This window comes from Pan troglodytes, chromosome 8 (assembly GCF_028858775.2).
Source record: "Pan troglodytes isolate AG18354 chromosome 8, NHGRI_mPanTro3-v2.0_pri, whole genome shotgun sequence".
Taxonomy (NCBI): domain Eukaryota; kingdom Metazoa; phylum Chordata; class Mammalia; order Primates; family Hominidae; genus Pan; species Pan troglodytes.
Window position 1 is genome coordinate 100327531 of NC_072406.2, and position 22429 is coordinate 100349959.

Genomic DNA, 22429 nt, shown 5'->3' on the forward strand with positions numbered 1-22429 from the left:
TGTTTTATTATTATTTTTTTTAATCAGGGCCAGACTGTTGGGTCAAGATTGTCTTAAAAATGTTTCTTCTTTCCAAGATATTCAATGGGGAAAGAATAATCTTTCCACAAGTGTGGTGAGATAACTGGATATCCACATGCAAAAGTATCCATCTGGACCCTCTGACTCTCACTAAATACAAAAGTTAACATAAAATTGGTCAAAGACCTAACTGTAATAGCTAAAACTATAAAACTCTTAGAAGGCAACATCCTCAAAGGCATAATTTTTGTGACCTTAGTTTGGCCAATGATTTCTTAGATATGGCACCTGAAGCCCAAGCAACCAAAGAATAAACTGAACGTCATCAAAAATTCAACTTTTGTGTGTCAGGGACACTATCAAGAAAGCAAACAGAAAACCCATAGAATGGTAGAAAATATTTATAAATTATATATCTGATAAGAATCTAGAATATGTAAAGAACTTTTACAATTCAACAATAAAAAAATACAGTTAAAAATAGGCAAAGGATTTGAATAAACATGTATCCAAACAAAATATAAAACTGGCCAATAAGCACATGAAAACATGCTCAACATCATTAGCCATCAGAAAAATACAAATGAAAACCACAACGAGATACTACTTCACATTCACTAGAATGGCAATTGTCATCATGACCATCATCATCATCAGATAATATCATGTGTTGGCAATGATGTAGAGAAACTGAAATCCTCTTACATTGCAGGTAGAGAGGTAAAAATGGTACAGCTACTTTAGAAAAACAATTTGGCAGTTTTTCAAAAAGTTAAATATAGAGTTACCTATGACCCAGAAATTTTGTTTTTAGGTATATAACCAAGATAATTGAAAACACATGTTTACACAAATAATTGTATGCAAATATTTATAGCAGCATCATTCATAATAACCAGAAATAGAAACAACCTAAATGTCCACTAATTGATGAATGAATAAATAAAATGTGGCATATCAACACATATGGAATATTATTTAGCCATAAAGAGGAATGAAGTACTGATACATGTTACAACATGGGTGAGCCTTGAAAATATCATGCTAAGTGAAAAAAGCCAGACATAAATGGCAACATATTATATAATCCCATTTAAATTAAATATCTAGAATAGGTAAATCCATAGAGACAAAAAGTAGATTAGTGGTTGTCAGGAGCTGGGGGAGGAGAGGAGTTGGGAACAACAGCTAATGGGTACAGAGTTTCTTTTTGGGGTGATGAAAATATTCTGGAATTAGATCATGGTGATGGCTGCTCAAACTTGTGAATATACTAAAAACTACAGGTGGATTTTATGGTATGTGAAATTATACATCAATAAAAAATTTCTTCTGTCTTCTCAGTTTTTGGTTGTCCTTATTTGGGATGAAAATAATGTCCATTATCCAAGAAGAAGGAAGAGCATGAACAGTTACAGAGGAGGAAAAGTAAAGACAGTTGTTAGGGAATGGTAGATTTGGATGGAACATAGGTGTATGTATGGGAGAATCAGGAGAGGAAGCTGAAAAGGTTAAGTTAGGACCAGAATAGTAAGTAAGTTGGTCAGTCACTGGGTGAGTCACAAATATTTGAGGACTTACTCAGTGTCAGCCACTGTTCTGGATATGTGAACAAAAAGACCTGGTCCCCACCAACACAGGGTTGAGCAGTCTAGCTCTGGTGACATTAAACAAATACTTAAGAAATCATGAGGGTGTGAAGGGTGGGAAGTTGAGAGTGCCATAGGAACATGTTATGGGGGAGGCTACTTGGTGTGAGGGAATCCTGGAATGTTTTCCAAAGGAGCAGTTAGAGGTGAGAAGGGTCTAACTTGCTAGTGGATTTTAACCAAATAAGTAGGCAACTGGGAGCCCTTTAAAGGGGTCATGGCTGGTGAGATACATAATCAGAGCAGTGCCATAGGAAGATTTAGCCCATCATGGTTCTTAAACTCACCATACAAGCCTTTTTGGGGTGGCAGTCTTGCTGAAACACCATGTACTGCCAGCAAAGCAGGGGAAAGACAAACCTTCCTCCAAAAGTGAAGGTTTGTGCGCTGTGTTTAGAGGACCTCTCTGGTATGCTTGCTCATCTTTCCAGAAGTTACTGGAGAAATGACACCAGTGACCTTTCATGAGAAGATGATGGACTAGCACAGCAGCCCTCTCTTCCTACTCATCATGGAAAGCAACTAACCAAGGGACTTTCTTGGTTTATTTATTTATTTTTTGGTCAGGCAGATAGAAAAGTCATCATATAGCTTCAAGTTCCAGGGTTACTTCTTCACCTTTAATTTGCCCCAGTGGGAATTGTCAAAAAGAAGTAAATCATGACATATATATCCTTTAAGTGTGTGTGTGTGTACCTGTGTCAGGGAGAGTTGGAGAACAGAGCATTGAAAACAATATTGTTAAATACACACACTGTATATCATATATTAAATGTTTGTTACATATATTTAACAGTATCATTCTCTCCTTCCCCACCATATATATATTCATTCATTTATCATTGCCCTTTCTTATAGAAAGGTCTCTAAGTTCTAGTCACAACAAGACTGAAAAAAGATGCAGAGGCTGAAAAAAGCAGAACTGCAGCCTTGAACCTCATGCTTTACTGACTGACCATAGTGTTACCCTTGATGTAAAGACTAAGTTTTAGTTTTGATGTCCAAAGGTGAAGGGAGTGTTTGTCCTTCTGACCCGGAGCACAGCTTCCTAAAATTGTTCTCTTGACTCTTGGAGGAGGATCCACTGGAGTTCACTACTGGCCACTTCCACAGCAAAATATTTAAAAAAAAATTGTTTTATTTCCATAGGTTATTGGGGAACAAGTGCTGTTTGGTTACATGAGTAAGTTCTTTAGTGGTGATTTATGAGATTTTGGTGCACCCATCACCCGAGCAGTATACACTGCACACAATTTGTAGTCTTTTATCCCTCACCCCCTTCCCACCCTTTCCCACGAGAGTCCCCAAAGTCCATTGTGTCATTCTCACGCCTTTGCATCTTCATAGCTTAGCTCCCACTTATGAGTGAGAACATAACGATGTTTGGTCTTCCATTCCTGAGTGACTTCACTTAGAATAATAGTCTCCAATCTCATCCAGGTCCTGCGAATGCCGTTAATTCATTCTTTTTTATGGATGAGTAGTATTCCATCATACTACTCACACCACAGTTTCTTTATCCACTCATGGATTGAAGGGCATTTGGGTTGGTTTCATGTTTTTGCAATTGTGAATTGTGTTGCTATAAACATGCGTGTGCAAGTGTCTTTTTTGTATAATGACGTCTTTTCCACTGGGTAGATACCCAGTAGTGGGATTGCTAGATCAAATGGTAGTTCTACTTTCAGTTTTTTAAGGCATCTCCACACTGTTTTCTATAGTCATTGTACTAGTTTACCTTCCCACCAGCAGTGTAGGTGTGTTCCCTGTTCACCACATCCATGCCAACATCTATTATTTTTTGATTTTTTGATTATGGCCATTCTTATAGGAGAAAGGAGCCAAAGACTTTTAATTCTTGTCCCACGATCAGTGGTTCTCAAATATGGGGATAAGAATCCACCTGGGGAGCTTATCAAAATGCAATCCTGGCTGGGTGTGGTGGCTCACAACTGTAATCAAAGCACTTTGGGAGTCCGGGCCGGGTTGATCTCTTGAGCTCAGGAGTTCGAGACCAGTCTGGTCAACATGGTGAAACCCCATCTCTACTAAAAATATAAAAAAATTAGTCAGGCGTGGTGGTGCATGTCTATAGTCCCAGCTACTTGGGAGGCTGAGGCATGAGAACTGCTTGAACCTGGGATGCGGAGGCTGCAGTGAGCCGAGATCACGTCACCACACTCCAGCCTGAGCGACAGAGTGAGATTCTGTCTCAAAAAAAAAAAAAAAAAAAAAAAAAGAAAGAAAGAAAGAAAAAAAAAAAAACATGCAATTCTCTCTCCCAGATCTTTCTTCTGACTTAAGTAGGTAAGGGTGAAACCTTGAGATGTGCATTTTGGAGAGAATCCATGATCCCCCTACAGATGCCCACTTTAGGAAGCTCTGCTCTGGTTCCATGCCACCATGCAAGGTTGGCCTAACGCAGCGGCAGCAGGACTATCGTGAAGTCAGGTTTAGAATTAAATCCTGGCTTAGCAACTTGCAAACTGTGTGACAGTAGCCAAGTTGCTTAGCCTCTCTGAGCTTCGTTTTCCTCATTTTCAATAAGGGGATAATACTATCCACACAAGTTGCCGTCCCAGATTTCATTTAACATAGGTCCCTTCACTGCCCTATCTCACTAGTTTGACTCATTTAGAGATTATAGGCATAATGTCAGGGAGAGGGGAGGGATTTGAGGGAAAAGAGAACTTCAAAAAAAATTTTTTAAGCTTCTTAAATCCTACCTCATAGGAGGAAAAAAAGACAACAAAACACCATGATTAAGGGCTGACCATGTGCTAGGCCTTGTCAGTGCTAAGAAGAGTACTTTTCAGATCCAATGTAACTCAACGCTTCACTCACTTCACAGACTCTCCCCTGGGCCCTGTGGTTGGGCTTCCTGTTTCCACATCAAAATTTAGTTCAATGAGCATTTGTGAAGGGCCAGCCAGGCACCAGGCTCTATGGGAGGTCCTGAGTGGGTGAGAGGACACAAATGTGGATGACAGGTAGGCCTGGGCTCAGGGAGCTCCCCATCTACTGAGGGACACAGGTCTGGGTATAACTACAATATGGACCAAGTACTGTGGGAGCTCAGGGGAGGGAGAGACTAATTCCAACAGATGAAAAAGAAGGAAAAAATTCCATTGGGCAAGAGTTCTCATGACCAACATTTGATTGCAGGCTCCTTAAAGATGGGTGATTTTTTTTCCCTGTTGACTCTTCAGAGTGCCCTGAAAAGCCTTGGGCCCTGTGGCTCCTTGATGAGTTCATTAGACTCACTGACAAGTCCTGCAGACCTTTGCTTCTTGATGCCAGCTGTGTGCTGCTCTCTGAAGATCCTTCTTTCACACCAAACAACAGTTTCCAGGGCTGGTGGGCGTTGGACAGTCTGGAGCGATTCTTGACTTGATTTACTAATACATACTATTGCAAGAAAACCTTTGTGAAAGTAGCCACCATCCTGTCTGCCTTTTTATTCTGAAGCTCCTCTTGCTCTCCCACCCCCATGTTCTCATGCACACTGTCACAGTGAGTTGTTTAAGTGCTCAGATGTTATTACTTCCTGGGTAATCTACTTGGAGAGTTAAAGTTTGGCCTGTGGCCTGGGCTAGGCATTCTTTTTTCCTAGGATTGACTTTCTGGAAAGGAGGGTGATCCAGCCTGTTGGACTGAGCACAGCACTTTGAGAAAAGGGGAGCTTAGGAATGGAGCCCAGAGGAAGCCCCCTGGTTAGGAGGAGTTGCTTGTTTTAGCTGTCAGGATGGCAAAGATGGTTTCTATTTGGCCTGCCCTGTTGTACTTACTGGCTGCTATTGGTTCATTTTGTTTGAAAAAAAAAAGGAAAGGAAAGTGGCTGATTGTTGAAGAAGCTTTTGTTCAATGGGAAAAAGTGCTTCTACCTTACAACAGGAAAAGCGTCAGCAATGGCAGGAGAAAGCAAAGTGGGCCATCTCTTCATGGAGCCATCTGGTGGCTCTTTGCTGTAAGCACCGCTCCTGGAGTCTCCTGTGTGGGTGCAGAGCTCACTCCATGCATCTCTTCTTGGAGAAATGGCCTCCTCCAGTGCAGGAAGGAAACTCCTCTCCGCCACGGTGCACCAGATGGCTGCCCACTTTGATTGGCTTCATCATGGCTTTCAGGGACCTGCAGGACCTGCCCCTGGGCTTTGTTCTCAGCCTCTACTCCAGATGCGCTTCTCCAGCTCCACCCCACCTGCCCCCTGCCCTCCTAGGGCCTTTGCATTTCCTCCCCTCTGCTCAGGATGCCTTTCTCCAACGTCTTCTTAAGGCTGATTCCTTCTCATTGCTTCTATTGCAACTCATAGGAGCCTTCCTCAGAGAGGCCTTCCTTGACCACTCTTCCTAAAGCAGGCCCTGTCCCAAGTCACTGCTCGTGACAAGTGTCGGCTTTTTTTTACTCATAGGATACTTAGTGGCATCTAAATCCTATTCATTCATGTTCTTCCCTCTTGTTTATTGCCTGTGTTAAATGCAAGAGAACAAAGCCTTATCTGATTATTTTATCTCTGTCTCCCTAACATCAAGAAAAGCACCTGGCTTGTACTGAGTGTTCAGTGAATATATGCGAAAAAATGAATGAAACTAAAGACATAAAACATAGAAAGGGAGGTGCTTTAGAGCCCAGATATGTCTGTCTGAGGCTGTGCTGGACTCCTCCTCATTCCCTCTGTTTCTCCCTAGATAACAATCTATGGAAGGGGCTATTTCTCTGGCTACCATCCATTTTTCTCTGGGATTCTATTCTGGTTGGCAGGAATTTGGTTCTTCCCACCATCAAACCCTCCCGGGTCTCTTTCTTGGTTCAGTTTTTCCTAATGTACATTCACACTCTTTAATAGCTTTAACAGGGACTGTTTATAGGGGGAAGCTGTCTTCCAACTTTGAGGTGCTATGATTTTTAGACATTTCCAAATATTCTATATAAAAGCACAGAACCATCAAGAGAAATTCATACCTCATCTGATCACAATCTCCTGGTTAACTTCCTTCACTGTGGACAGCGCTTGGCCTGCATATCCACACTCCTTTGCAGCCAGCAGCTGCCTCTTCTCTTGATGCTGCCTTTTCGTTGCCTAGCCAGCAACCAAGGCTCTATCTGCCCAAGGCTCTATCTGCTCTATCTTTAGAGAAGAGCCCTCAGATTCCAGGGAGCAGCAGCTCATTTTTAGTGAGGTTTCCCCTGTACCTGGGCTGGTCAAATATTCTCCCTCGGCCTTTTCTTCAAGATTTTTTTTTTCCACTCGTGTGTGTGTGTGTGCATTCACACACATGTGCATGGCCATTGCACCCCGCATAGAGCCCCAGCCTCATCCAAATTGCTGGTTCTTCTCTTCATTATTCTCTCTTTTTCTCATCCTCATCCTTCCTGGATTCTTCCAACAAATTCCAAATTTCTTTCCCATTTGGTATTTAGAAAACATAAGCTTGAACCACCAACTCAATACACTGTGAGCATCTCACAATTTCTCCAAATTCCTTGGGGATTACTGTCTTGTAATCACTCCTGGCTTCTAACTCCTGCTTTTTAAATTTGTGGCTCTATGCTTTCTGTTGTTCTAATCCATGTTGACTCATACCTGAAATTGAGCCTCTTCCCTGAGTTCACCAACACAAACAAAAATCCCCACTTATTCATGAAAGTTTGCAGAGAAGATTTTAGAGTAGATTTAAGAGGAGGATGGAGACGGTTTTATTTCAACAGCACACAGCCACATATGAAAATAGTTATCCAAGTTCTGCCTTCCCATCCCTGAGATTTTTCACTGGCCATTGCACCCCACATAGAGCCTCAGCCTCATTCAAATTGCTGGTTCTTCTCTCCAGCCTTCTCTCTTTTTTCTCATCCTCATCCTTCCTGGGTTCTCCTGACAAATTCCAATTTTTCTTTTTAGTTATGCGGAGCAATTCAACTCTTCCCTGCCTTTCTTTCCACATCTTGCTCTGGGTCCATTTTGCATATCCAAACTCATCAAGGTACGCAGCAGATTCAAAGGGTTTCTTATTTATGAAGAGCTGCTCTCCATGGAAGGCAATTGTGGTTTAAGCAGCATTTCCTTCTCCTTTGTAAGCAAGTTATTCAAGAAAAGGCCAATAGGAACTGATGCCCTGTGTGTCATCCAAATAAAGAATCCACAAAATACCAAAACTAGGAGTGGCTTTTCTGAGGACCTACTGATTGTCTACTTACTGTCTATTTTGAGAGGGCAAATGGCTCAAAGAATCCTATGAGCCACTGAAATCAAACTGACAAAGCTTTTAGAGTCACTTTGCCTCCATAGGGCAACTGAGAGCCCCTGAGCTCTGTTTGCCCTTCTACTGGGGGTGTCTTTCCATCTTGGGTGAACTAGCAGTTTTTATGAGCTTTTCTCAGCATGAAACTTATTAAAAACAAAACAAAACAAAACAAAGAAAAGAAATCATCTTTCCACCTTTTGCACTGGCAGCAGTAGAGCTGTGTTGGCAAGGGAAGATTTACTGGGGCTGGAGTTGTTCTTGGAGCAGGTTGCTCTGTGGAGGGAATCTAGGAGTGAGAAAGAAATCAGAGTCATAGAATGTGCCAGTGGAGGGGTCCTCAGACAGCCCACAGAGAAGCGCCTCCCTTTGTAGCTGAGGAATCCTAAGCCCAGAGCAGTGAAGCGACTTATTTGCCCAAGGTCACACATCAAGGCTGTGTAATTTATGGTTCATTGTTCATTCTGGCTAGGGAAGTAGGAGCCCCTTGGTCTGCCCTGGCTGCAGAAATAGGCCCACATAAGGGGTGTCGGGGCTGCTTTAGAAAACCCACAGCACTTTGAATCAAGGAAAAATGAGTCAATTGCTTCTTCTTCTTCGTTCTTGAACTTTAAAAATCTGAGTTGCGGTTCAGTATTTGAGGTGGTATATGCAGTTGGCTGAGGGGGCGGAAGGTGACAGGGAGGATTCAGAAGATGGTGATTAGGTTCTTTGAGATGTCTGGGGGAGGAGGAAGAGCACGGAAGGAGGCGGGTTCCTCCTTAGTGGTGGAAAAAGAAATGTAAGTGGGTCAATTTGATGTCAGCTCTTGCCCTTCTAGACTGCAATGAAAATAATATGCAGTCAAGTTTTTCTTTGGCAGAATGACTGCTATGTACACTGGAATCAGAGAAAAAAAATGTTGCATAGGATGGTTTGTGGTAGAGAATCTGTTGTGACCAATTTAATACAGCTCAACAAGAAATTGTCAAGCAGTGATTATACACCCATCACAAGGTCAGATGTCTTGTGGGGAGCAGGAAGAAAGGCTCTCCAGTATCACTATATCCAAGACCTGACAGTCTTATTAAGAAATTGAGACCCACCTACATGGAACAGATAAAAAATTGGATTCAATAGCTTAAATGCCAAAAGTCTTGGTACCGAAAATGTGTATTCTGGAAAGTTATGAGGAAAGGGGTTGGGGGAGGGGTCATGAGGAAGTGAAACCTGAGCCAGAGTGAAAGCTGTTTGTTTTGGGGACTGTGTCTTCTTCTGTGTTTTCACTAGAGAGAGGCTTTGTCCATAATAGGTGCTCACTAAAAACCTCCTCAGTGATGGAGGGAAAGTAGGTGGGCAAAAACAGAAGAGAAGATGCAGAGGTGGTCCAGAGGTTTGCAGCTGCAAAGGCCAGACAAACTTAGCAGAGCAGAGAGGGTACTTGGTAGAATTGTAGGTAGGACCAGGAGGCTGAAATGTTTTCAGATGCAGAATTTGGACTTGCTCTGTGGCCAAAGGGAAACACAGGAGAGGCAAGGGTAGGTGCTTTGGAAAGTACACAGGCCTGTGGGTGAGGATGATGTGGGTGCTATACTGGGCTCTGCCCTGATGCAGCTTTGGAGGCGCTATTGAATTCTCTTTGCCTTAGCTTTTTAACATGTCAGATACAAGGCTGGACTGTGAATTCTCTTTCATGTCTACCCTCTTAAGGAATAAATCTGAGGATGATGTGCAGGGTGGACACTTGGAGGCAGAGAAACAATTTGGTTGTGGGAATTCAGGCGCTGAAGACCTGGACCAGGGTGCTAGTAAAGGGAATAGCAAAGGAGGGAAGGATTTGAGAAATTTGGAAGTGATTATAAGGATACCTTTAGATGTTACTTAACAGAGTAGCACAGTTTGCTTAAAGGGAAGAGAGATGTTTTAGAGGGCGGTATTTGGGGTGTGAGGTAACTGTGGGATGTCTCTGAAGCAGCTAGAAATGTAGGACTAGTGGTCGGCTGGGCAGGGCAGGCTATTTAAAAGTAGATCCTTGAAATCAGATGACATAGTTTTGAATCCTGACTCTAATGGCCCTGGGCACATGACTAGAGTAGGGTGAGCAACTCTTCCAGTGTGCATTAGGGCATTCCCAGCTTTAGCACTGAAAGTCCCATGTCTTGGGAAATTCCCCGGTCCCAGTCAAACTGGGACAGCTTGCCTGGGACCGTCCTCGTTTGAAAACCACAAGGCCTGCATGCCAGGAACTACTTTTGTGGTAGGCAAACTGGGAAAACTGGTGAAGATACTTGATCAATTTTAGCTTCAGGCTCCTCATCTGAAAAGTAAGGATAATAATATGCCTTCTTCAGAGGCTGTATGAATTAAATGAGATGATATATGTGAAGTACTCAGCATAAAGATTAGCACAAAGAAGCATAAGAGAAACATTTGTGAAAGGATGAGTTAGATGAATCCTGCAGATGAACCAGTTAGGTGCAGAGGAGATGGGTAAAGTAATCCAGTGTCAACATGGGACACCAGCAGAGTCAGCGGCTTTGTGTACAGAACTTGTAGCTGGGATTGACCTGTATTTGTGAAAGAAGGCTTGCCAAGAAAATTAGTAATGTAAATAAGGAAAATGTTAGCCCATTGAAGAGGGCAACATTTTAATAATACTTATGCTAATTATAAGTGAATGGGTACATTCCATCAAGGATTTCCAAGATTCTCTAAAGACATACATCCCTGCTTTCTGGCTCAATTGACACTGTGGCTATATGTGCTTAAATGAAATAAACCACATTTTGTTTCCATATTCATACATTCATTGGTTGAGGCACTCATTCAACAAATACTTATTGAGCATTTTTTATGTGTTAGGCACAATGCTAGGCTCTATGGAAACCACAAGAAATATAAAAAGTAGTCTGCAATCTTAGAAAATTTACTATAAAGTGGTTTTATTATACTTATTTTACTTATTTAAACATGAATCACCATTTCCCCTGCCTAATTCTTTCCCCACCAATATTGGGGACTTTTGACAGATACATATACGAATATGATTTTAATTACCTTCAAAGTTCTAGAAGCCAGAAACAGAGAAATCAGAAAGTCCCCACCAGGGCATCTTGAAGCGGTAGGACAAGAACAGGAAAGGTAGACTAGGAGAGCAAAAGGAGAGAGGAGGAGGGGAACTGAGAGAGAAGGGGACAGGAGCGAGGAAGGAGGGGAGAGCAGGTAGGAGGGAGGAGCAGGAAGGAGGGGGAAGCAGGAAGGAGGGGGGAAGCGGGAAGGAGGGGGGAAGCGGGAAGGAGGGGGAAGCAGGAAGGATGGGGGAAGCAGGAACAAAGGGGGAAGCAGGAACGAGGGGGGAAGCAGGAACGAGGGGGGAAGCAGGAATGAGGGGGGAAGCAGGAATGAGGGGGGAAGCAGGAACGAGGGGGAAGCAGGAACGAGGGGGAGCAGAAGGAGGGGGAGCAAAAAGGAAAGGGAAGCAGGAAGGCGGGGGAGCAGGAAGGAGGGGAAAACAGGAAGGGGGGGAACAAGAAGGAGAGGGGAACAGGAAGGAGGGGGAGCAGGAAGGAAGGTGAACAGGAAAGAAGGGTTTGAATGAAAGAGTCTGAGGCAGGAGAAAGTGGAGAGAGCAGCAAGAGGACTGAGGAAAGAAAGGAGAAAGGAAGGAACCTGTGCATCGCGAGGCAGGTGGGGAGGGAAAGAGAACTTGAGGAGAGACAGCAATTGAGGCTGGAAGAGGATCAGGGCCTGTGCCTGCTGAGCCTTAGTCACCACCCAATGAATAGAAATGTTCAAATTACACACGAAGGTTTTTTTTTTTTTCCCACAGCTAAGAGGAAACTGAGGTAAAGACCAGAGCAGAGGAGGTCTGTAATCCCACTTCAGCTCTGCCTCTCTCTCCGTTTTGCCTGAGGTTAATCTGCTCCAGGCATGTGCCTGTCACCTCTTTCTGATACCACAGGAGCCAAAGATCCTGCCCTTTCTGTGTCCAGCTAAGGCTGGGTCTGTGTTGGCAGGGGCCACCTCCTCCAGGAGTCAGCAGCTCCCCTGAGCTGTGCAGGCTGCTACTTCCCCAAAGTGCTTCCCTCTCAGAACTGGCTCTGGTGCAACTTTGAAAGCACCCTTCCTCCTCCTTCACCTGAAGAGGTGAAGCAGAGTCAGGGAGAACATTTGTTTTCTCCTCCTTTCTTTCATTTTTCTTCAACACTCATTCTCCCTTTCCATTTTCCTGTTTTATATATCCTAGAGGATTTCATAAAGTAAGAGATTCAAGATAAAATGCTCAACACCCTCCAAGCCTCAGAGTCCAAGAGAGGAGTTGTGTGTAAGTAATCAGCTCACTTACCCTTGGAGAAGGACCAGGCTGGAAGGGCCTTCCGAGGGCATAATAGTTAGCCAAGAGCTGGGACCAGAAGGTTGAAAAATTCCATGATCCGAGCCAAGTGGTCAGATCCTCCATCAGCAAAACTTGAACGCATCTGGCTAGCCAAGCACGGCTGCCATTGTGGGGCATCTCAGAGGCCCAGACTGGTTTATCTCTTGAGCTATGATTTCAAGGGACAAAACTATTATAGACTCTAGGCCTGAAAGGAAGCTGTGCTGCTGAATATCAATTTCTGGACTTTAAAAATATATATATATAACCTATTTGAAGGATGCTAAGCTATTAAGTGCAATCAGCGAGGCAGCTCCTTTGTGAACACGCCTCTGCTGTACATCTCAGACCCTTTTGAGTCAGGGCTTCTACATTTCTGACTTGTTTTGATGTTTTGTATCATTAGACTCTTAGGTTGCTTTTAGTTATTACTCGACTGCCTGGACAGTCCATATTTGGAAGAAAGTCATATAAATGGCAACTGTCCAGCATTTTCAGAGGCTCGGGGATAGCTTGGAGATGATTACATTAAATTATGCTTGCATATCATATTATAGTTTGCAAGCACTTTCCCCATTCTTGAAACTTGAATCTTGAAACAACTCTGCCAGATGGGTAGGATTATCCCCAATTTGTTGGTGAGGAAATGAAGGTCTAGAGAGGTGAACCGACTAGCCAAAGTCTTACAGCCAGTGGTAGATACAGATTTCCTAACTTAAATTGTATGTTTTTCCACCAAACCTATTGTCTGTAAATGACATACAAATGAAGACAATTACAAATATGGATTGAACTTTTACTGTTTGCCAGGCATCATGCTAAGTGCTTTAACACGCATTTTCTCATTTAGTTTTCCCAGCAGGCACCTGAAGAAATGGATATTATTATCCCCATACTACAGATGAGAAAAGTGAGGCTTACTGAGATGAAGCAGCCTGCACACTGCCACATGAAGGAGTTGTAGAGACCTGTATTAGTCCGTTTTCATACTGCTATAATGAACTGCCTGAGATGGGGGTAATTTATAAAGGAAAGAGGTTTAATTGACTCACAGTTCAGCATGGCTGGGGAGGCCTCAGGAAACTTACAATCGTAGTGGAAGGTGAAGGCGAAGCAAGGCACCTTCTGGCAGGAAGGAGATGTGCCGAGTGAAGGGGAAAAGAGCTCCTTGTAAGGCCATCAGATCTCGTGAGAACTCTATCACGAGAACAGCATGGGGGAAACCACCCCAATGATTCAATTACCTCCACCTGGCCTCTTCTTTGACACGTGGGGATTATGAAGATTACAATTCAAGATGAGATTTGATTTATCAAGACCTAAACCTAGCTAGTCTGATACCAGAACTGGTGTTCTTAACCCCTGATACCAAACAGGAGAGAGAGAGAGAGCATTCAATCTGACTTGGGGCCCTGCGTTTAATTGTCCATTCATTTTCTTTGTCTCCTGTTTGAAAGTTTCCATTCCCTGGGATATCAGAAGTCCTGTTAACCAAGTCCTCTGCAGACAAAAATTAAATTGGTTGTCAGGTTTCCGGGGTTGGGGCACCAGCAGAATACAGGTTTTGGGGGAGAGAGGACAGCATAAGGCAAGGATGGAGATGGAGGAGGGGTTTCCCATTCAAGTATGGCCACAGTGACAGGGGCTGAAGGGCGTGACGGTGTCATGCACGTGCAGGGGACACAGTGCCATCCCTTCTTCCTAGCCATATGTGCTGCTCTGTCTTTTTTATAGTGCCACATATGGCACTTCCTTAATGAAATTTCTCATAATAATTTATCTGACCTGTATCATTCTGTTAGCTTTAACAAAAGAAATTCTGACAGGTTTTGATATTAAATCTAAAAATATGTTTTCAACTCACTGAGGAGCCATAAAGCAGGCTGAAATCATACTAATGATAATGGACAATCTGCTTTCTACCATCAAGTTCTGATTATTTACATGTAGCAAACCATCCAGAGATAATGTGAGCCTTGAGTCTCCTTTCAGTTTTTACTAATCTTCCCTAATTTACCAAATGGGGGTAGTGGAGGCCTGAAAGAAGGCTCCCCAGGTCACCTTGGCATGCCCCTCTTGATGCCTCAGTGTGTCACATGAAGCCATCCCAGTGCAGCTGCTCATGAATCTCTGGGCTGACCCTCCTGCAGTGGGGCTGCAGGGCTGTTTCAGTTAAAAAGCTCATGGTTCAGGAAAGGGATTTGCAATCTGATTTTCACAGATGTTTCTTTTCAGGCATCTTCCCTGAAACAATCCTTGTGGCATTCAGATGGGCAGAGTGAACAGCACTGCCCTTGAACATGGGCAGCTCCAGTAGAGCTGTGCTCTGGCCCCCTTCATGCTATACCTCTTCCTGCAGGGCATTCAGTCTGCAGGACTGAGGGACAACATCCACTCAGAGCCCATGCCCCTCTAGACTTCAGGTGCCTGGGACCCCATATTCCTGCCCAAACAGCCCTGAACCCAACTTCACTCCCAGGTCTCTTCCTGGGTCTGACTTCCTGAGAGTCTATCCTGCTGACAGCCTGCACACTCCCTAGTTCTGAAGGGGTTTGGGAGGTTGCTGTCACAACGGCCTGTGGATGAAGTTTGGACATGTGGCCAGAGGGGTCTATCTGCATGTTAACAAGGTGCTTGCAGTGTGGGACAGAGCCAGGGGTGGCGGGAAGTGGGATGCAGCCTCAGGCTCCAGGATCCCCTCTCTCATGGGTCACGCTCACTGAGGAACTCTGAGGGGTTCTGAATTTCAACTTGGCCTTTCAGGTCATTATGAAGGTTCACTTGCCAAGGCAGGAGGATGAAACATATATTCCTCAGCAGTTTGCCAACTTGACTTACATCTGTTACACATTTAGACGTATGTCACGTGGGCCTCCATTTGTACTCTTGCTCCAGCCCATGACAATATGAGGATGGGCCTGATTGATAGGGTGGGAACCGAGCTTGTGGACCAAACAGATGGAGTATGGGGCAGGTGGACACAAGGCTTCTTCTTGTCCCACTCTCAAGGTGATGGGTTCATGCATTTCATTGAAGAATAGGGGAAGAGGAGAACTTGGGTTCTCTCCTTGGATTTGTTATCAAGTGACTAAATATCTTGGGCAGTTCTTTTCATGGTCTCAGTTTCCTGGTCGGTTAAAGAGAGAAGAGGTAGATTAGCATTTCCCAGAGCATGTTCCTAGACAACTTGCTCTGCCAGATGACCTATGAAAAAAGGATTCCATGATCAATTAAATTTAGGAAACAAATTCTTTCTTCTTTGAGAATCATAATGCAAATTTGCATAATAAAGCCTCCCATAAGTCCTGTAGCTAAAACAATGATTAATTTTAATTACCATAGTTTCATACACCAAAGATTTATTGAGTTCTTACTGTTTGCTAGGGACTATGCTATGTGTTTTACATGTACATTTTATTTAACTATCACACCAGACCTATCATATAGATATTGTTAGTATTCCATTTTACAGATGTTGAAACCAGGGCTTGGAGAAGCTAGGAAACTTGCCCAGAGTCAGGAATGAAGCTTGCTATCTCTTTTGTCCCTTATAGGTCATTAAGCCATCTTATTTGTACTTTTTACCTTTGGTGGTTATCACTACAAGCTCAGAATGATCTCATATGTACATCCTATTTATTAGAAACTATTCCTCATTATAAACATTTTTCTAAACTGAAAAAAAGATTTTGAATAATATTAAATATACAAATGACCAAAAAGCATATAAAAATATTCAATGTCATTAGTCATCAGGGAAATGCAAACTAAAACCACAGTACCATTCCATACCCACTAGGATGGCTATAATCAAAGAGCCAGAAGGGTAAGCATTGGTGAGGATGTGGAGAAACTGGAGTCATACACTGAAGGTGGGAATGTGAAATGGTGCAGTCACTTTGGAAAACATCCTTGCAGTTCCTCAAAAAGTTAAACGGAGTTACTATATGAACCAGCAATTTCATCCTAGCTATTATACACAAGAGAAATGAAAATACTATGCCCATATAAAAACTTATATATGAATGTTTATAGCAGCATTATTCATAATAGTCCAAAGGTAAAACAACCCAAATGTCCATCAACTGATGAATAGGTAAAACAAAAGATGATATGTCCATACGATGGAATATTATTCAGCCATAAAAAGGAATGAAGTAGTGATACATGCTACAACATGGGTGAGCCTTGAAAATATTATGCTAAGTGGAGGAAGCCAGATACAAAAGAACATATATCAGATGATTCCATTTAAATGAAAGATCCAGAATAGGTAAATCAATAGAGGCTGAAGATTAGTGGTTGTTTAGGGCTGAGGAGGATGGGTAGATTGGGTGGGGAGTGATAGCTAATGAATGTGGCAGTAGGGGGACTGTTTTTGTGTTAATAAAACTGTTCTAAAATTGATTGGGGTGATGATTTTATTATTCTGTGAATATACTAAAAACCATTGTTTTTTACACTTTTAATGGGTGAACTGTATGGTATGTGAATTATATCTCAATAAAGCTACCCCCTTAACTCCCAAAACTCTCCGCAATATTAAAAACTATTTGAAAATGAGGTCAGCTCAATTACCCCAATATTCACAGGTTCTTATGTTTTATCTTCTCTTCTTGTCTGCATTTGCCGCATTGAACACAGGTCCACATGCATTCAGCTATTCACTCAAAGTGGGAAGCAGAGAGGCTAGTAGCAATGATATTTGCTCATTGATTCCTTCACTGATTCACTCATTGATCATTCTTTTATTTTTTCATCCATCCAATGCACATCTGTTGAGCCCCTCCATATGCCAGGCACTGTGCCAGGTTCTAGGACACAGCTGTGAGAAAGATAGACAAGATCTCAGTTGAAAAGGAGCTCACAGTCCACTTAGGGCAAATGAAAAGTGCACAGTCAATTGCAATGCAGTGTGATAGTGCTGACATAGAAAGCCTTGCTGTGGGGAAGGTCACGGATGCCTTCTCAAAGAAGTGATGCCTCAGATGATCACTGAGGGTGACATGTTTAGGCAATTTCTCAGGTCTCTAAACACTCAGAGCCAGGGCAGTTAGGGAGTGGGGTGAGTTAAGGTTGGAGGGGTATGTAGAGACCAGACAAAGGAGGGCCTAATGGCCATATTAAGGAGATTGTGTGGTGAGCCACTGAAGGCTTTGAAGCAGGGAATGACATATTTTAAAATTACTATAATTAAAACATACATATTCTTTTGTATTCTCGAATGTTTCATTTTAAAAATATTTTAAATAAGTTTTGTAATTATTTTCAATGGCTGCACATGTAATCACATTGATACTCTATTTTACTACAGTATATCTCTATTGTTGGACATTGAGGTTTTTTCCAGTTTTTGTCTCACAACCCTTCTTCTATTTTAGTCAACATGACAATGGACATCCTTATTTTCTCATGCATATAAGCCTCTGTTCCCCATTCTGGTTAACATTGGAATGAATATTCTACTTACATAACTTTTCTAGGAGTTATTTCCAGGAGTGACTGTCAAAAAGATTGAACATTTTCTGGCTCTAATTTGGTTTCACCATCATGGTTTTAAACGGGCTATGCTAATTGATACTCTCTTTACCAGCACTAAATAACCAGGAGAATTTATTTCTTTGCACTCTCTCTCTTTCTCTTTCTCTCTCTTTTGGAAAAGGACCTTCTTTCTGTGCGTACCATTTGCTAAATTCACCTGATAATCTGTGTAAAGGCTGAACTACCCGTTACATCTTAGGCATGACATATAAAAAAGAAAACCACATAGAAATTGAGACTGTTAGTCAGGGATGGAGTCTTTGGAGAATGAAGGTGTTAGGGCCATGAGTTAAAGTAAAACTAAATTTAAATCACTGACGTTGTTGAAGCAATTCTGCCAGGCTACCCTTCTCTATACATTGTTGTCAGAATTAAATTTTTTTTCCATAAGAACAATAGTGCTTTAAAAAATACTTTTTTGGGTGCTATTTCAGAGTCTTTTGTCCATCAAGAGAATCCAATATGGAAAGGCACTGGCCTTCAATATAATAAAAATTTATCTAAATAGAATGTGGCATTAATGCCTTTCTCTGAAATACTGTCAAAATAAAGATGACATTTAAACACCCTTGCTACTGCTGCACATAAAAAGAGAATTACCTCTCATTCTGTGGAGCCCTACAAGTACTAACAATATTTACAACAGCAGTAGCAGTTATTTTAGCTGGATTTGTGTTTGCCTTTAGCAGGAAAAGTTGGTACCAGGAAGGTTTCAGCTGAAGGAGATTGTTTTGGCCAACGTTAGACAAGTAGGATGGGATATTATATAGTATGTTGGTTTCAAAATGATTGGTTTGAGACTTGAATGTTGAAATCCATCATTTCCTCTTTGAGATTTCTCTGCATGGGAGACTTTAAAGGAGGAGAAAGTATGCTATATAGGAAGTTAGGAGAACTGGAATCTAGTCTCTACTCTGCCCCTAATTAATTATTCTGTTAATTATCTACAAGGTCCTGGATAAGTAACTTTTTGAGTCTTCTCATAAAGGCCACGTGGAATTACTGGTCTGAAAGTAACCTGAGATGGTTAGCACTTGCATAGCAAAGAACATTCACCTCTTCCTGTGGGTTGTCTAAACTACTGGCTAAACACATTGCCAATGCCTGGCACTGCCAATGCCAGGCAAGCTTGTCCAGGAGGCTGTGGGATTCAGTAACGGTAATGCTCATTGACAGGTAGTGTGGAGCAGTAGAAAGAGGAGAGTGTGGACATCAGAATGCTTGAGTCTTGGCCTGGCTTCCCCTTCCTTGTTATTGGGACTTGAGCATTTTAAATATCTTCCCTGGTTTATCCAAAAGTATCCTCAGCTGTCAAATGAGTTAGCTGGTTTTGTGGTCTCCAGGAATTCCTTTGAGCTTGGGCATTTGGTGGTTCTATGATTTCTTTCTGAGAAAGTTCAGCCTTTACCTTTGTTTCTACATGGAACTTTCATGGCCTCAAATGGACCAACTCCTAGAACCAATTCCCAAAGAACTCCCTGTTGAGTTGAGGGGACTCCCCTGTGCTGTGTAGATCATACTTTTGAAGTGTGCTTGTGATGGCATATGTTATCATGTATTGTCAAGTGGAAGGTATTTTTTAGAAACACAGGAAGAAAAAGACAACATTCATATTTCATTCAAGTTTTATAAGTGGTCAAATTACTGAAGGGCTTAGAGAACTAGGGATAATTACATAGTGGTAGAATGACTGTTGGTGAAATAAACAGATATCAATAGGGTATTTAAAGATTAGGAAATTGGAACTGAGGAAAATTAGCTGGTGGCCCTAGTAGAGGACCTATGTCATTGATTTTGTTGAAAATGGATGCTGGTTGATTTTTAGCTCAGTAAGACAGACTACACAATAGAGACTTCAATTAATGTCTCCCTACTGACAGGGTACAGGATACAGGAGACTTAGCATCATGTGAACATCTATTACTTTTTAGACATCATATTCAGCATTTGACAAGATACTTTGTCTTAGAGGGCACCTTATAAATAATGTCATTTTCCCGAGGCAAACAAGTGCCTCCTGATGCATGAACTGTTCACATAAGTAGATGCTTAGTGCTTGCTGGTTGCATGATTGCATCAATATAGTGAAAACTCTTCTTTCATTGTGTTCTTCATTTTCAATACAATTTCTTTTGTCATGTGATTAGATTTTATCCAAGTCTCAGGGTAGTTTTGGAAAGGAAATGTCTGGGGCTTTTTAACCAGCTTTGCTTTGGGAGGGTGAGAGTTGAAGAAGGGTGGGGAAGTGAGGAGGGGTCATTGTGTCCCAGCTAGATCCTTCTCTCTGAAGGTGATTTAGATGCAGAATTAATTGGACCTTTGAAGCATAGTCAGTACATCTTCTTCTCTTGTTTTCTACCCTCTGTCTCCATAAAACCTGCTCACTAATACGGGGCTTGAGCTTCAAGGTTTAAGGCCTTATGTTGAATTTGTAAACATTCCATCTTGAAGCTGTGCTGGGTTGAAAGAGCTCAGCTCAATGAAGAGAACCACTTCCAAATAGCTTTTCTGGGTTCTCATGACAGCCACCCACTTGGTTGTGCAATGTGGGAGGAGTTTGTTTTCATACACTGAGCCTCCTCTATAAGCTCAGGTGGCGTGTCACATTACTCCTTGGCCAAGGCACTATGTTCTTCTCATGATTAGTAAAGCCAAATTGTAACGATAGGAAGCTTAGATAATGCACTTTTTGTACCCGTGGTTTATCTTTCTGAAGGCGGTTAGCAGTTAGGGAATCCCTAAGATTCCCCAATATTCTCTCTAGGCATAAGTCAGTTGCTGATTTAGAGGAATGAGGATAACATACTAAAGCGTCTTCAAAATATTACTACAGAGAACAATCAAAGCCTTTCATTAATGCACAAGCATTTATTTTCTGAGCACCTAAAATATGTCAAGCATGGGAATAACTGCAAAGCAAAGACATGGCCTCTTACTTCAAAACACTCTCTCTCTCTGGTGGGGCAGATTACTGAGCAAACAGAAATTTCAATAGTGTAATGGGAGCAGTAAAAGACTACCCTTACTCAAAGGGATCAGGGCAGGCCATCCAGGGGAAGTCAGAGTTGAGCACCTCTGCAGGAACCTGTTGGTATCAACTTGAGGGGGCAACATATGCAAAATCATAGCCATAAAAAGAATGTAATTTTATAGGAACCACGAGTATGGGATGGCTAAAATACAGGTTATTTATATATATTTTGGAGTAAGAGAGAATGCATAAGTGGTGAGAGATGAAGTTGGAGAGGGAAACAGAGATAGAGCCATGAAGCCTCTGCCTTATGTATTATTTTAGGAGTTTGGCCTTTTTCCTTTACTGATAACATAGGGAAGCATGCAAAGATTTTAAGCGTGAAAATGACATTCACTTAGTAATTCAACAAATAGCACCCAGTACCTACCATGTGCCAGTTGTGGTTTTAGGGACTGAGGTTACAGCAATGGACAAGACCACTAGGTTCATGTCGGACATGATGTGATGTACATTTTAGAAGGAAGCTATGTGGCAGCAATATGGCGCTTAGATTGGGCTCAGGGACTGAGCGAGAAATGAGGATTTTAACTTCTTATTTTCTACATGCATTGAGACCATCTGGGATGTGTTGATCACAATTTTCAGTAGTCCCCAGAGAACAGTAGCTTATTTGTGGTACTTAAAAAAAATTGGAAACACCAGACCTGAGTAAGTACTAATGAGAAGCCTGATAAATCAGTAAGGTTGAACATTTATAGAAATAGAAGGCATAGGCTGGGTGTGGTGGATCACGCCTGTAATCCCAGCACTTTGGGAGGCCGAGATGGGTGGATCACGAGATTGAGACCATCCTGGCCAACATGGTGAAACCCTATCTCTACTAAAAATACAATAATTAGCCAGGTGTGGTGGTGCACTCCTGTAATCCCAGCTACTTGGCAGGCTGAGGCAGGAGAATTACTTGAACCCAGGAGGCGGAGGTTGCAGTGAGCCGAGATGGTGCCACTGCACTCCAGCCTGGCAACAGAGCAAGATTCCATCACACATACACACACGCACACGCACACACACACACATAAAAGAAATAGAAGGCATAATTTGTAGGTAGTAGGTTCCTAAAAAAAACACATGAAAGATAGAGGAAATTGTGCAGTTTGGGAAGTAATCCTAGGAAATACCTGTGGAGTAGTAGGAAAATTGGATAGGGATGGGGTGTGTTATACAACCAGTTACCACTATAGACAATGGAGTCTGATCTTACTAGGAATTTCTGGGAAATAGTGGAGAACACTCCTTAGAATTATCTCAACTAAGCAGCTAGGAAGCTGGGGTATTTATACACCAACTCATCATCTATCAGTGGTTAAGGCCTGTTTCTGAGGGCCTCAGCAATGAAATTGCTTTGTGTGCAGAAAAACTGTACTCCTAAGGCCAGAGAGTCCCAGGCAGTTGTGGGAAGCCCCAGCAGTGTACTGAGGTGAGAGCTGAGGGGATGTGGGTGGAGTGGTAATGGCATCTGCCACAGGATTTAATAATTCTTGGGTGCTTTGCTTTTGCTCATTCATAGGTACTGGACTCTCTATAATTGTACTAATATGTAAAAAACAACAATCCTAAAAATTGGGTTAGGTTAGTGGTTCTCCGCTGGGGGTGA

The 22429-nt window shown here is 42.3% G+C and overlaps 1 long non-coding RNA gene across 1 annotated transcript in view; it reads left to right on the forward strand.

Annotated features, from left to right (window-relative positions):
* Window positions 1-4571: 4571 nt before the first annotated feature.
* LOC134807072 (uncharacterized) overlaps window positions 4572-22429 on the forward strand; it is a 424271-nt gene continuing 406413 nt past the window's right edge. The window contains exon 1 of the long non-coding RNA XR_010146649.1: window positions 4572-4660. This is a non-coding gene — a long non-coding RNA (uncharacterized LOC134807072). The remainder of the gene's footprint in view (window positions 4661-22429) is intronic.